At 36.0% G+C, this 15,583-nt stretch overlaps 1 protein-coding gene across 5 annotated transcripts in view; it reads right to left on the bottom strand.

Moving 5' to 3' along the window:
• LOC131801382 (filamin-C-like) overlaps positions 1–14,310 on the bottom strand; it is a 154,433-nt gene extending 140,123 nt beyond the window's left edge. For 3 of the 5 annotated variants that reach the window (XM_059119986.1, XM_059119991.1, XM_059119995.1), the window contains exon 1: positions 14,094–14,310. The gene's annotated coding sequence lies outside the window, so the exon portion shown is untranslated. The remainder of the gene's footprint in view (positions 1–14,093) is intronic. The other 2 variants (XM_059119987.1, XM_059119989.1) reach the window with 2 other exon arrangements.
• Between the last annotated feature and the right edge of the window lie 1,273 nt (positions 14,311–15,583).

Here is a 15,583-nt window from a genome sequence, read left to right as displayed (position 1 = left end):
TTGCTCTTTTATCTAGTGTTGGAATTTATTTTGAGATGTGTTGTTGCTTCGTTCTGTTTGATTAGCGGCATTACTTTTTCAAGTTTATGCGCAATGTGTACAACTTGTTTCGTGTGGGTATTTAGGCATTTAATGCCATTTCACTGTTCAATTTCGTATTGACATTTGTAATTATTAGTTGGGCGCACCTCTGCTTATTTTGCAATGTTATTAGTTTTCAAGGAATTTTATTACTTTGTTGTTTACTTCAAGAGTTTTATGGCAAAAATAATATGGAAATCTTATTGGCAAAGAGAAATTATGCGCAGTTATTCAATAATTATAAACATTTATTATACCCTCCACCTTGAAAAGGAAGAAGTATTAACTTTGTCATTCCGTTTCTAACGTCGTAAAATATTCGTCGTAGACCGCATAAAGTATATATATGTATAACGATGTATGACGTCCGTCCGACTTTCCGTCTACCTATCCGTTGAAATTATGATACAGTCCACATTATTTGATGTAGAGCTTAAAAATTTGACAGAACAATTTGTATTGTGTCTAGGATGGTTGGTATTGAAAATGAGATTTATCGGACCACGTTTTGAAGTAGACGCGAAATAAAGCTACATCCTGGTGTTCGGCAATTTGAAGATTTTCATTACACTTTTTCACAAAATTATCTTAAAAAAATAGTATTTGTAGGTCATAATGGGTTCTAGCTACGGTGGCATTGTATGTATAGGTCCGCTTTTGGAATAGCCGCCATATAGCAGTACCTCCCGATATTCAGTATTTTGATAATTTCCCCGCATTTTTTTTCACAAATTGATCTTAAAATTGGTATATGTATTTCGAAATAGGTTTTAGCTCGTGTGACGAAACATTGTATGTGTAGGTCTACTTTTTGGTGTAGCTCCCATATCTCTCGATATACCGAATATATGTAGTTCGTAATTTCTTGTTTTTTTGCCTATACCGCACATATATTTTAATAATCCTGGTCACATTTACCCACGAAATTGTTTCAAATCTGGTATTTTAGAAGGTTTTGTAGATGACAATTCTTGTAAGCATAAAATTGTCTATGGAGGTTCCCGTTTTTATATGACCCCCATACAAGGGCCTCATCCACTTTTTTTTTTTTTTTTTTTGAACATTTAACATTTAAATTTAAATGTGAATAAATCAATTGTGTCTCGTACCATCGCTCATTACCGTGATACTGGTAGCATAGCCCGACGAAGGAAGTGGACGGAAGAAATCAGCAACATTAGCAGAAATGTTTCTAAAAGTAAAGAAGCGACTTGATCGAAACTTGCGTCGGAGTGGTCGAAAAATGGCTGGTGAGCTGAACATATCGCAATATTCCATTCGGCAAATATTGAAAAATGAGCTCGGCGTAAAGCCATTGAAATTCTGAAAAGTGCAAGAACTTACACCGCAACAGAAAGAAAGTAGACTCGAAAGAGCTAAAGAGTTGCTTCGCTTGGCCGAAAGTGATGATGAGATGAGATGAGATGAGGAAACATTCGTTTGTCCAAAATGATCGTGTTTACTTGCCAAATAGGTCAGCCGAAAGTGTACACCTTCGCTTGGCCACCAGAACTCAAGCGCCGGCCATGGTGATGGTGTGGGCCGCCATAACAGCCGATGGTCGCTCTCCACTCGTATTAATCGAGCGTGGTATCAGAATAAATGCCGAATATTATCACGAAAATATTCTGTAGGGTGTATTAAAGCCTTGGGCCGCAAACATTTTGGCCGCAGACTTTGGACATTCCAACAGGACACAGCACCATTGCACCTCACTCAGCACGCGCCACCCAAGAATGGTTAGAAAATGAGGTTCCTCGCTTTATTTCCAGAGCACAATGGGCACGAAAATCTCCGGATACCAATCCTTTGACTATTGTGTCTGGAGTATTTTGGAAAGCAAGGTTGGCACTGAAAAATACCAGGCAAGCGCTTCACCGGGAATGGACCGAAATACCGCAGAACAACATGCGGGAAGCGTGTAATGGTTTCATTGGCCTTTAGAAGGTCATAATTCGTGCCAAAGGTGACCAATTCGAACAAATCTAAACTTATTCAAAAATTTGATGCTATTTCCGACATTTTTGTTTTTATTCAATAAAATGTAGAAAAAATAGAAAAATTATGTCATTTGACTTTATTGCAGTTTTTTTTTTTTATCTTATTCTTTATACCAATATGGCTGAGGGTATAAAGAACACGTACATGAACATAATTGCAGTTCTTTAAGGTCCATTGGCGAGATGATTTTTTGAGTAAATTTTTCTAGAATTTGTTGTAGCTTACGGTTTGCATAATCTTAATTTGTGAGTTCATTTTAAATGATTAAGTCAAAATACCTTTAAATCCTGAGAGGACCTATAAGGGATCAAACCGCAGTCGATTCCCTAATCGAAGTTGTTCTAAAAACCACTTCTGTCGCGCAGCACTGATTCCCTCAAGATATTACAGGTTTCTACATGTGAAACCTTGTAAATTTACAACATTACAATTACCGTTAACCCATCAATCATTCATAATTTGTTCTTTTCGAACGCCATAAGAATATAAAATAAACAAAGAAAAATAAATAATTTTTCCGAAATTATCATAGACTGCACTTAAGATGAGTTGTTATCGTGACAGCTGGTATTTGTTCGACATAATAAAAAATGCACTCAACTTAATTAATCTTATAATAATAATCATCTTACGGGCGTTTGTAGCAAAGCTCCTCAAATGACTGGCATTATTAATGATGCGGGGCCAGACAAATGCCTATGATAATGGGAGCGTTTAATCAAGCGAAGTGTTTTTACTTAGGCCATTACAACAGAACAATGATTTGCACTTTTTACATTATAAGTAAGAAAAAGAAAAAAACATAGAAATCCTCAATGAAATTATAAAAAGTACTTAGGTCCAATGAAAACAAAGAAGAAAGGCAGCAACATTAATCTGCTGAACATTTTCATGACAAAATAACAACAACAAAAGCATCAATTCACATTTTGTGGTATTCTAAAATACAACTATTCCATTAAAAGAATTTTTCCAATATTTGATCATTTAAAATTTACACAAGTAAAAAAGTATCGGTCGGTCTTGCCAACAGATGTATATCCTCAGCCAATATTCGATTATTTAAAAATATTTTGACTTCTGTTGTGATTATTCAAATGTTTAACCCCTTGTGCAGTAGGTTCTGAAGGAATTGGCCAATATTGCCCATTTCGCATCGGATCTAAATAAATATGAATTAAATATTGCGACATGCTTCGAAATTTTGAGCCTTTGTGGAGGAGGTACCAGAAGAAGTGGACCGATGTATCCCATCTTCACAACGGATCTTTTGTTAATGGAAATAATGGGATGTGTGAAATATAAAGAGAACCTGATGCTTATTTCGGATTTTACAAACGTTTTGGCTATTCAAAACTTTGACCGTTTGTGGAGCCAGGAAGGAATGGTCCGATGTCTACGGTTTTTTTAACAGATCCTGTATTGATAGAAATATTCAGATGTGTCAAGTCTAAATGGAATCCGATGTTAATTTCGCGTTCCATGAGCATAATGGATATTCGAAAATTTCGAACTTTTGTGGGGTAGGTACCAAGGTGTGGACCGATATATTCCATCTTAACGCCAGATCTTGGGTTTATGAAAATATTGAGATGTGTGAAATTTTAAGACAATCGGATTCTCACAACACATTTTATGAGAGTTGTAATTCTTCAAAATTTTGACCATTTGTGTGGGAGGTACTTGATGGAGTGGACCGATATTATCCATTTTTGCACCTGAACTAGAACTGACGCAAATATTTGGATAAGCAAAGTTGGAACAAACCCGGATTATTGATTCTCTTTCTTTGCAAAAAATTTTTTTTTTAATTTTGACCATTTGTGTGGGAGGTACTTGATGGAGTGGACCGATATTATCCATTTTTGCACCTGAACTAGAACTGACGCAAATATTTGGATAAGCAAAGTTGGAACAAACCCGGATTATTGCTTCTCTTTCTTTGCAAATTTTTTTTTTTTAATTTTGACCATTTGTGTGGGAGGTACTTGATGGAGTGGACCGATATTATCCATTTTTGAACCTTAACTAAAACTGGCGCAAATATATGGATTTGCAAAGTTGAAGCAAAATCGACTTATTCTTTCTCCTTCTGTGCAAAAAAATATATTTTTCGAAAATTTCCGCCTTTTGTGGGGAAGGAGTGGACCGATATTACCCATTTCCGAACTCGAACTAAGTTTGACAAAAATATTGCGATGTACCAAGTTTGGATCAAATTGGATACACCCTTCGAGAGTTATCGTGCGCACCAGCCAGCCAGACAGACGGACGAACGGACGGATCTTGCCAGATCTACTCCAAATGCTCTGAAGTGGATTTGGTTCAAAGAGACCTAGGGTCTAAAACTGTTATTTCGACTAGGCACATTTTGGCCGTTTCAAATTGTGTCTACCCTCTGAGGCCAAATGGCTGAGGGTATAAAAAAATCCTATTTGACATCAAAATTCATAACACCAGTAAGCCCTATACTCGACCAGACAAAAGACTTAAGCAACAAACCTGTTTGCATTAAGAAACCTAGACGCAATGTAGCAAAACAACAACAATGAATGGCCACCATCAGCAAACGTTGTAGGCCAGCAATGTTCAGGTGTACATTTGCGTAGGTAGCAATACAAATTTTGAAAGCAAAAAAAAAATCTTACAAAATTCTAACAAGTCAAACAAATGAATGATTTTTCGAAACAAATCAATGCAGTCTGACAAATAAATATTTCAATATTTACATTACGTTTTCGGCCTATCCGCTTGTCCGTCAATTCTGTTTTTAAGCTCATAAATTATACGAAAATATTCTTGAAATTTAAAATGTGAAATTCTGTTTAAATGAATGACTCTTGAAATGTATTTTCGTTTAATTTCAATAACAGCAAAAATATGTGTGAATCGATTAAATTGTGGGTGTACTGATTTACATGTTATCTGCTATCATGGCTTTATTTCTCCATGGCTTTGGAATACTGTAGGTGTTGAGACGCTATCAAAATCTTGTGATTTTTTTTTTTGGCAAAGTTGACGTATTAATCTAAAATAAATATTGATAATATTGAATGGCTAACACCCACCATGTTTTTATTTTTCGAGCAGTATAGATTTTAATTTAGCTTTGTTTTCAAAAAAAAAAAAAAAAAAAAAAAAAAAAATTGAAATTTTGTTGAATAAAATGTAGCAATGGTTAATTTAAAAATATAAGAGACAGGAATAGTCTAAAAATAATAGGTTCTGGATAGAAAAAGTAGTCTTCATATCCTAGGCATATAAGTGCAAAGGACTTTAGAACATAAATCGGCATATGACCCAAGTGACTTTAAAACGCATTTCGGGTAAAATTTTCTATGAAGAATAAATTTTGAAAAAATGGTAAATATATTATTATTTGACCTTTAGACTCAATTTCCTTTTATATTTTAATTTGGCGAGGTAAATAAAATAAAAAAACATTTAATTATGTTTTAAAATTTTTCATTTCCAGTCAGACAGTCTGAAAATCTCTGTAAGGTGATGTGGAAGTAAGGTTGTTTTTGAGAATATAATAAATTTCACTCCCTGATGATGATCGTCGATGCCGATCGAAATATTGTAAATAAAAAATTTAAAAGTGGTGATTAAATGTTTTCTATACAAATGATTTCGAGCCAAATTAAAATAAAAAAGAAAAAATTAAATATTTTCTTAAAAATCTTAAATATTTTCTTCTTTTTTCTGGGAAGACTGTAAAATGACACTTTAAGAAGGGCAAACCTAATGTCGGAGAAACCAATATACTGGCCAAAATGAGGTGATCCTTTAAATAAAATCTGAAAATTTTACTTTCCAAGATGAGAAAAAAAAATTGCAACAAAGCCAAACGCGATAATTTTTACATCTTTTTATAAATTTGATTGAATGAAAGCAACAAATGTCGGCAATAGCATCAAATATCAGAATATGTTTAGATTTGTTCGAATTGGCCCATTTTGGCACGAATTGTGGCCTTCAAACGGCCAATGAAACCGTCACACGTTGCCCGAATGTTGATCTGCGGTATTTTGACCTATTCCCGCGAAGCGCTTGCTTGAGGTGGTCGACACTTTGTTATTTTTTTAGTGCCAACCTAGCTTTCACAAATACTCCAGACACAATAGTCCAACGGATTGGTATCCGGAGATTTTGGTGGCCATTGTGCGCTGAAAATGAAGCGACGAATCTCATTTTGTAATCATTCTTGGGTGGCGCGTGCTGAGTGCGATGGTGCTGAGTCCTGTTGGAGTGTGCAAGGTCTGCGGCCAAAATGTTTGCGTGCCCAAGGCTTTAATACACCATCCAGAATATTTTCGCGATAATATTCGGCATTTATTCTGAAGCCACGTCGACTAAGACGAGCGGAAAGCGACCATCGGATGTTATGGCGGCCCACACCATCACCTTGGCCGGCGCTCGAGTTTTGGTGGCCAACCGAATGTGCACATTTTCAGCTGACCTTTTGGCAAGTAAAAACGATCTTTTTGGTTGTTTACAAGCTGCTGGACAACGAATGTTTTCTCATCGGAGGAAACCAAATTCAGCAGTTCACCAAGCCAAGCGAAACAACTCTTTAGCTCTTTTGAGTCTATTTTCTTTCTGTTGCCGTGTAAGTTCTTGCACTTTTTGGAATTTCAATTGCTTTACGCCGAGCTCATTTTTCAATATTTGCTAAATGGGTTATTGCGATGTGTTCAGCTCACGAGCTATTTTTCGGCCACTGCGACGCGGATTTCGATCAAGTAGCTTCTTCTTCTTTTCGAACCATTTCTGCTTATGTTGCTGTTGTCTTCCGTCCATTTCCTTGACGTCGAGCTACGCTAACAGTATCACGGTAACGAGCGATGGTACGAGACACAAAAGATTTATTCACATTTAAATGCTGGATCTTTCGGAAGACTGGCTTAGAAATGGCAGCAGTCTGAGTTTGGTTGTAGTTTTTTCATCTCATCCTGTTCATACATAATAGTAGTAAAATAATTGACTGACTGCTCGAGAATCAACACCCGGGAGTTAGTTTTGATGCGTAGGCGTTGAATAATGCTGGGTTTTGGGATATTCGTACCCAAGAGCTAAAATGTCCGAAAATTGAATAGAATTTTTAAATTCGAAATGAGAGTCACTGATGGAGTGGTGTATAGATGAACCAAATGATTTTTGGAAATTCTATCTTTAAGGTTACGAAAAGTTCTTAAATGGTACTTTACTTCAGATAGAGCTAAAAACTTGAATTTTGGAAAGAGAATTAAGGTTGGAAAATAAATTTGGTATATGACTGCGAACTGTAGTAAATGGTACTAAATTTGGAACAGTTTAGTTTAGGGTGAGCGGAAAATGCTGAAATTTTGAAAATTTGTATTGAAGTCCCAGTTGGTGGTAAGTTTGTAAAAACGAGGTGGTTTTGGAAATGTGTACTAAGTGTGCGAACTCTACTTAATTGTACTAAATTTGGAACAATTTGGTTTAGGGCGAACGGATAAGGCTGGCATTTTGAAGTTTTGTATTGGGACCCCTGTTAGTGGTAGGTTTGCAATGAAAAAGTGTTTTTGGAAAAGTGGTACAAATCTACAACAGATAGTTCTTGAAATGTGAAAGTTGGCATTAGGGTCGCAGTTCATGTGTAGCCTGCACATATGGAGATGTTTTCGAAAAGGTGTACTATAATTAAACGAAAAGTACTCAATAGGTCTATATCTGGTGTTGGATAAAGAAATAGAGATACAATTCTTAAATATTATATTTAGATAACTGATGGGATCTGTGTTTGAGATTTGGCGGTAATTTAGAAATTTGTTCTATATTTGTTCGAAAAGTACTAAATTGTACTAAATGTGGTATTGGATGAAGGATGAATCTCTGCTAGTATCTGGAATTATGACACGGAGGTGGTTTGGAAACGTGTACTATTATTGTACGAAAAGTACCATACAGTACGAAAATTTGGTATTGACTGAAGGGATGGCGATCAAATACTGAAACTTGTTATTAAGATTACTGAAGGTATCTGTGTTTGAGAATTGGAGGTGGTATCGAAATGCGTGCTATATATGAACGAAAAGTACTAAATTGTACTAAATTTGGTATTGGATAAAGAGATAGGACTGGAATCCTTAAATTTGATATTAAAGTCTTTCTTGGTATCTGAAATCGAGATATGGAGGTGGTTTTGGAAATACGTACTATTATTGTACGAAAAAGATATATATAGATCTGAAATCGTGAAATTTGTTTATTTCGTTAAGATAATTCGTTGAGATATAGAGGAGGATTTGGAAATACGTCCTGTATTTGTACAAAAATTACTTAATCGTACTAAATTTGGCATTTCGGGAAGGTGTTATCTCAAATTTTACATAGATGTCATTATTGGTGAGTGTGGAGGTGGTTTAATAAATGTTTACTAAAATTATACGAAAAGTACTATATAATACTAAATTTGGAAATGGGAGAGCTGCAATCCTGAAATTTGATATTGAGGTCTCTGTTGGTATCCAGAATTGAGATATTGAGACTGAAATCCTAAGATTTCTGCTGGTGTCTGTGGTTGCTACAATGAGCTGGTTTTTAAAAAGCGTACTGTATTTGCGCTAAATGGAACTAAATTTAGAAATGGGGGAAAATTACAGACCTGAAATCCGGAAACTTGATATTTCGATAACAACAGTTATCCGAGGAGTTATTTAAAAATAAAATCTGGGAAGAAAATGCCAGACAAAAAGCAAGGAAACTGATGAGGATTGGAGGCTATTTCCGAAATCTAGGTACTCCCTGCCAATCTTCTGACGTAAAATGTCGTTACTTTGTAAATGACGCAAGTTTTAATCCTCGACTTTTATCTAGGCATGTTTAGATTTTCTTTTAAGAAAACTAATTCAAAATTTTAAAAGAAATGTATTTACAGGGCAAAAGAAAAATATTAGAAATCGTTTTTTTTATTATTATTATTATTTTTTTTTTTTTGAAAAATTTCAAATTTAATCAATAATATTTGCATTAATTTAATGTTAAGAATAATTCCACTTGAAGCTGACTAATTTTAATTCAATTCTAGTTTCTTCAAATTGTTTTTTGTATAACAAAGCTGTTTGTTTGTGTTTGTATTACTATAACAAAAAGACAAAAAAACAAAATTAATTATCATGAATTGATGCAGCACGAACACAACTTAACGAAATTGAAATGTCCATTAATTACTGCAATTAAATGTGATCACATTTATCTAATTAATTTCAAAGAATCTCAATTTGTTATTGTTATTATTATGGTTGTTGTTGCGGCCGCTGCTATTGTTGTTGTGGTAGCAAGCCACAATAATGATTTTCTTCTATGTCAATTAATAATGGGTCACAACAGCCACCTCACTCACTCACTCACACACACAGATGTACGGGAAATTACTTCAACAGAGTTTGTGTCTTAAGTCTTTCGTTAGTGTGTTTTCATTTTGGTAGAGGGTATCATTAACAGAGCACTCTGCTGGAAAATTCATGGAGCTACTCCCCAGCTCTGCAATGTTTTCCACAATATTTCAGCGGGATGGATGCTTCATTATGATGTTATAACTTAGAATGCTAGACGGCAACAAACTTTCGTGGCAATAATGAATGCAGCCCAGCAGAGGCGATGTAATAAACAATAGGGTGCCAGTTGTTGGGAATAATACTACAACAACAACACGAAAAAACAAAACAGCAGCCACAGCTAAATTGGAATTTTGTAAAGACAACAATTAAAACCGCTGTTTGAACTTTGACGGTGGAATACAAAAAATTACAAACAAACATACACACACACATACTTATAACATCGTACAATTTTTGTTGTATTGTTGTGCGATTGTCTACAGACACAAGTTGAAAGAAGGCGTAGGTTATATTCATTTTAATTTTGCTATGAATAATTCTATTCGATTTTGTACAGTGGGTCAAAGTAGAAAAAATATTCAACACCCCCCAAAAAGACTTCGATTTATGGTAGACCGCTGAGAGGCCTGTTAAAGGTTTCTGTCTGCTGGAGGCCAATGAAAGCCTACTTAGAAGAAAAAAATATATTTAAAACCCCCCAAAAAGTCTTCGATTTATGGTAGACCGCTGAGAGGCCTGTTATTCTTTCTACGAAAGACCTGTGAATTGTCTTTTGTTTTTAAAAATTTAACAAAGGGCTTTCTGAGTTTAAAATACCTTAAAAAAGCCATCTGAAAGCGGTCTTAACTGTAAAAGTTTGATTGATTTTAGGAGACCTATAAAAGTCATTCTGTTTATCGAGATCTTCCCCTTTTAGGAGACTAGTAAAATGTCTTATCTGTACAAAAAACTCTTCTGCGTATGACATATCAAAAGATCTGTTTATAGAGAACTTGTAAAAATATTTGTCAGAAAGACCCGTAAAGTGTTGAAGAGCTGCATTTCCTCATTTGGATTGGGACAACTTGAAAATATTTGTACGATGCCAAAACTCCAAAATGTAGACGAAAATATACCGGTTTTCACTTTATGGGCTTGACGAATTTCAATCAGTATTGCTGAGTATGTCCGTTTAAGTATAACCTGGGACATATGAATACATAGAGCACATCTCATTTGATACGACCAAAACGTGCCTAACCGAAATAAAGGTTTTAGACCCTTGGCCGCTTTAGAATGTTTTAGGATATTTAAAGTCGATCAAGCGTTGTCTGTCTGGCTGGTGATCACGATAACTCTCGAAGGGAGTATCCGATTTGGTCCTAACTGGATCGAGTTCCGAAATGGGCAATATCGCTCTACATCATCTGGAACCTTTTACGTCTTCTGGAACTTTCTATATCTTCTGGAACCTCCTCCTTCAATATTACAAAATTTTCGCCGAAAATAATTTACCTAACAAAACAAGAAGGAGTTATTCGATTTTGTGCAAACTTCGCAAACCGTAAAGTTTTTGTCACTACAAGCTTGGGTTCAAAAATTGAAAATATTAGCTCAAGCTATAAAAAACGTCCCCACAAAAAAGTTAATAAATATTACTCTTATAAAATATGAAATACAGGGTGAGATGAAAACATGCAACCACCTTCAGATTGCTGTCATTTCTAAGTCACTCGTCCGCTAGCTGTCAAAATTATTCCAGTGATTGCACATTATATTGTTTACAAGCGTACAAAAGCATTTTGGTGATAATTTTCCAGAAAAAAGTTTTTCGTGGCTGGAAAACCACGAGTGGCTGTCGTTAGAGTACTCCAGCATTTAAATGTGTATAAGTCTTTTGTGTCTCGTACCATCGCTCGTTATCGTGATACTGGTAGCGTAGCCCGACGTCAAGGAAGTGGACGGAAGAAAACAGCAACATCAACAGAAATGGTTCGAAAAGTTAAGAAGCGACTTGATCGAAACCCGCGTCGCAGTAGCCGAAAATGGCTCGTGAGCTGAAGATATCGCAATATTCCATTCGGCAAATATTGAAACTGAGCTCGGAGTAAAGTCATTGAAATTCTAAAAAGTGCAAGCACTTACAGCGCAACAAAAAGGAAATAGACTCAAAAGAGCTAAAGAGTTGCTTCGCTTGGACGAAAGTGGTGAACTGCCGAGTTTGGGTTTCTCCGATGAGAAAACAGACGTTGTCCATTCGTTGCAAACAAACAAAATCAACGTATTTGCTTGCCAAAGAGGTCAGATGAAAATGTGCACCTTCGGTTGGCCACAAGAACTTAAGCGCCGGCCATGGTGATGGTGTGGGCCGCTATAACAGCCGATGGTCGCTTTCCGCTCGTATTAATCGAATGTGGCATCAGAATAAATGCCGAATATTTTCGCTAAAATATTCTGGAGGGTGTATTAAAGCCTTGGACACGTAAACATTTTGGTCGCAGACCTTGGACATTCCAACAGGACTCAGCACGTGCCACCCAATAATGGTTACAAAATGAGGTTCCTCACCATCAAAACCTCCGGATACCAATCCGTTCGACTATTGTGTCTAGAGTATTTTGGAAAGCAAGGTTGGCACTAAAAAATACCAAAATCTCGATCACCTCAAGCAAGCGCTTCGCCGGGAATGGGCCAAAAAACCGCAGAGCAGCATTCGGACAGCGTGTGACGGTTTGATTGGACGTTTGAAGGCCATAATTCGTGCCAAATCTAAACAAATATAAACTTATTCTAACATTTGATGCTCTTTCCTACATTTTTTGACTTTGTTGTAGTTTTTCAATCTCGCCCTGTACATCCATAATCAGCATAAAATTCTAAGTTGATTTAACGATGTCCGTCTGTCTGTCTGTTGTCAGATTTTTCACGGCTTTGTCTAAATATTGGTATTTGTTTGTAATAATGGGTTCTAGTTCGTATAGTGTAAGTTCGTATAGTAAAGGTCCCCATTTCGAGTTTCCGTTTGTAACATCCTTAAATATTCGTCGTAGACCCCATAAAGTATATATATTCATAATCAGCATAAAATTCTAAGTCGATTTAACGAAGTACGTCTGTCTGTCTGTCCGTTTGTCCGTCTGTCCGTCTGTCTGCCTGTCTGTCTGTCTGTCTGTCTGTCCGTCTGTCTGTCTGTCTGTCCGTCTGTCTGTCCGTCTGTCTGTTGAAATCACGATACAGCCCATTTTGACTGATTTATGCCACATTTTTTCACGGATTTGTCTGAAAATTGGTATTTGTGGGTCATAATTGGTCCTAGTTCGTGTGGCGAACATTGCATGTATAGGTCCACGTTTTGACATAGTCCCCATATAACGGTACCTCCCGATATTCGGTATTTTGATGATTTATGCCACATTTTTTCACGGATTTGTCTGGAAATTGGTATTTATAGGTCATAACAAATCCCTGTGCATGTGGCAAAACTTGCATATATAGGTCCACGTTTTGGTATAGTCCCCATATAACAGTACCTCTCGATATTCGGTATTTTATTTTTTTGCCACATTTTTCACGAAGTTGTCTAAAAATTGGTATTTGTGGGTCATAATTGGTCCTAGTTCGTGTGGCGAACATTGCATGTATAGGTCCACGTTTTGATATAGTCCCCATATAACGGTACCTCCCAATATTCGGTATTTTGATGATTTTTGACACATTTTTTCACGGATTTCTCTGAAAATTGGTATTTGTAGGTCATAATGGGTTCTAGCTCCTTTGGCGAAACATTGCATGTGTAGGTCCACGATTTGGTATAGCCCCCGATAGCCGATATTCGTCATTTTAATGGTTCTGCCACATTTCTTCAAATGTTTCCTTTACCTTAAGGTGGAGGGTATTAAAAGTTTGGCCCGGCCGAACTTAATGTTTTTTTACTTGTTTTTATTCTATTGCTCTCGAGCCACTGTCTTTTTGGGTAGATTAATTTGCTTTTCTGTTAATTAAACCTTGTCTCTCCTCCCAAACATGTCGTGATCAACCGCTACAATACAAAATACAATGCAAATTTACTCGATGTTAAGTTGATGTTGTTGTTTTGGACAATTTCAATTTCATAACAGCCATTAAGGTCTAAATTTAGATTAAAGATTAGCTTTAATGCGAAAAAAGGTAACAACATAAAGTGAATAAAAACACCACAATTTAATATCGATCGTTGCCATTTGAGAACGAACGACCTTCATTGCTCCGCAGATTTGGATGAACTTTGTTTTCATTTGGCTGTGTTTCGTCGCTGGCATCAAGTTTTCGGCTTAACAATTATTTAAACAAACAACCAGATCCATTGCATTGGTCTAAAGACCCACTTAGTGACCGAAGAAAAAAAGCAAATCTGGGATCATTATCTATTTTCACCATTAAGTGCTGAGTGTGTAACAGAAACGTGCTCCTAATTATGGCCAAACTGAGTTCTGGGGCATTCTTGTCATAGTTTGGTAATTTTCATTTTAACAATGCGCAGTTATGAGAGCGACCGAAAAAAAGAAACGATTCTCTTGTGTGTTTCCAACCAAAAACACTTTTCCTTGGCGACTAGAAAACGAAATTGAATTTTGTTACTATTTCCACTTTTCTAAAAACGAATATTTTGCATTTGTTTGCTAGTACTTTTTTCGGTTTTGTTTTTCTTTATCTTTGAAATTTACACTTCACATGGTCATCACTTTACTGTGCCTTGCGTTTTATTACTATTTTTTTTTTATTTTTCTGTGGATTTCCTAGTTTGTTTTGATTATTTTTTTGTGTTATTTTTGGCCGTTTACATTCACACTCGGCCGTTTCACGCTTTATGGCTTACAACGTCTTAACTTGTTTACTTGTGTTCGTTAACTGATCTCCAGAGATTTTGTTTAGACATCAACAGCGCCATTCTCTTGCTCAAAAAAAAGCTTTTACCAAGCCAAGCTTTACACATCTCTCACACACATCATCTTTGAAAAACACACACACACACATCTCAGTTTATCTCTCTCGCTCATTCTCTTCCAGCCATTCTCATGATGTCATATTGGCCGCATTACCACCAGCATGGCTTATAGCTTGTTGTTAGCCATGCTTTGTTGTTGTTGGCGTTTTGCCTCATCCATTTGGTATGCGGCAAACAAGTCGTAATACAATTGAATCAATTGTTGTTGATTTTCTTCGTTTTGTTGGTTTGTTGTTGGCCTTTGTTTGTCTTCATCTTGGACTTTGTTTATATCGCCTCTCCTCGTATCGTCTTGTCTTATTTACTCCATTCGCCATGTCGTCGTAATTGTTTGTTTACTTGTTTTTGTTTGCCTCTCTTTTGGAAGGTATTCGTCTACGTTTAGTTCTAGGCGAATACTTTGAGATTGGAGACATATGGGTATTTCACCAATAAATGAGCTTGTTTGAAAATAAGTAAGGAGTTGCATGGGCCGAATAAACTATTGAAACATAATGGAAATAAAATTTGTGCATCACCAGCAGATTCAAAAAAAAATATAATGGGTTATTCTTTTAAACATCATAAAGCAATATATTTAATTTGACACATTACCAAATAATGATTAACTTCGGCATAGTGTGTGAGCATTCGCAGTATAATGAAGAAAAAAAGTAAAAAAGCAGTAAGTCCGGCCGGGCCGAATTTGAATACCCTCCACCATTTGGAATGAATTTGGAAATAAAATCCTTAAAAATTTTGTTAAAATTTTAAAAATACCGAATATTACCGTTATGTTGGTGTCCATAAGACGTGAACCTACATAGGCATTGTTTGTCACAGGTCATCACCCTATTCAAATTCGAAACTTGAAATAAACGATGAATAATGTAGCTAAAATCATCAAAACATCGTATATAGGGAGGTAACGTTACATCGGAGCTGTACGATGACCTGGACCAGCATAGACAATTTTCTGTCTTAGGCTGTGGCATCCATTACGAACTTCAAATACGATATCTCAAACAATTTTGGTGGGTATTGTACCTGAACTCGTCAAAATACCGAATATAGGGAGGCCAATACTATTACCTGGACCTGCACAGACAATTTTCTTTCTTAGGTTGTAGTATTCATTTCCAACTTCAAATACCAAATTTAAAACAATTCGGTGAATAATGTCGCTAAAATC

The sequence above is a fragment of the Musca domestica genome, unplaced genomic scaffold (genome assembly GCF_030504385.1).
Source record: "Musca domestica strain aabys unplaced genomic scaffold, Musca_domestica.polishedcontigs.V.1.1 16, whole genome shotgun sequence".
Lineage (NCBI taxonomy): Eukaryota > Metazoa > Arthropoda > Insecta > Diptera > Muscidae > Musca > Musca domestica.
Note: the sequence above shows the minus strand (reverse complement) of the source record. Positions and strands in the feature narration are given on the sequence as shown.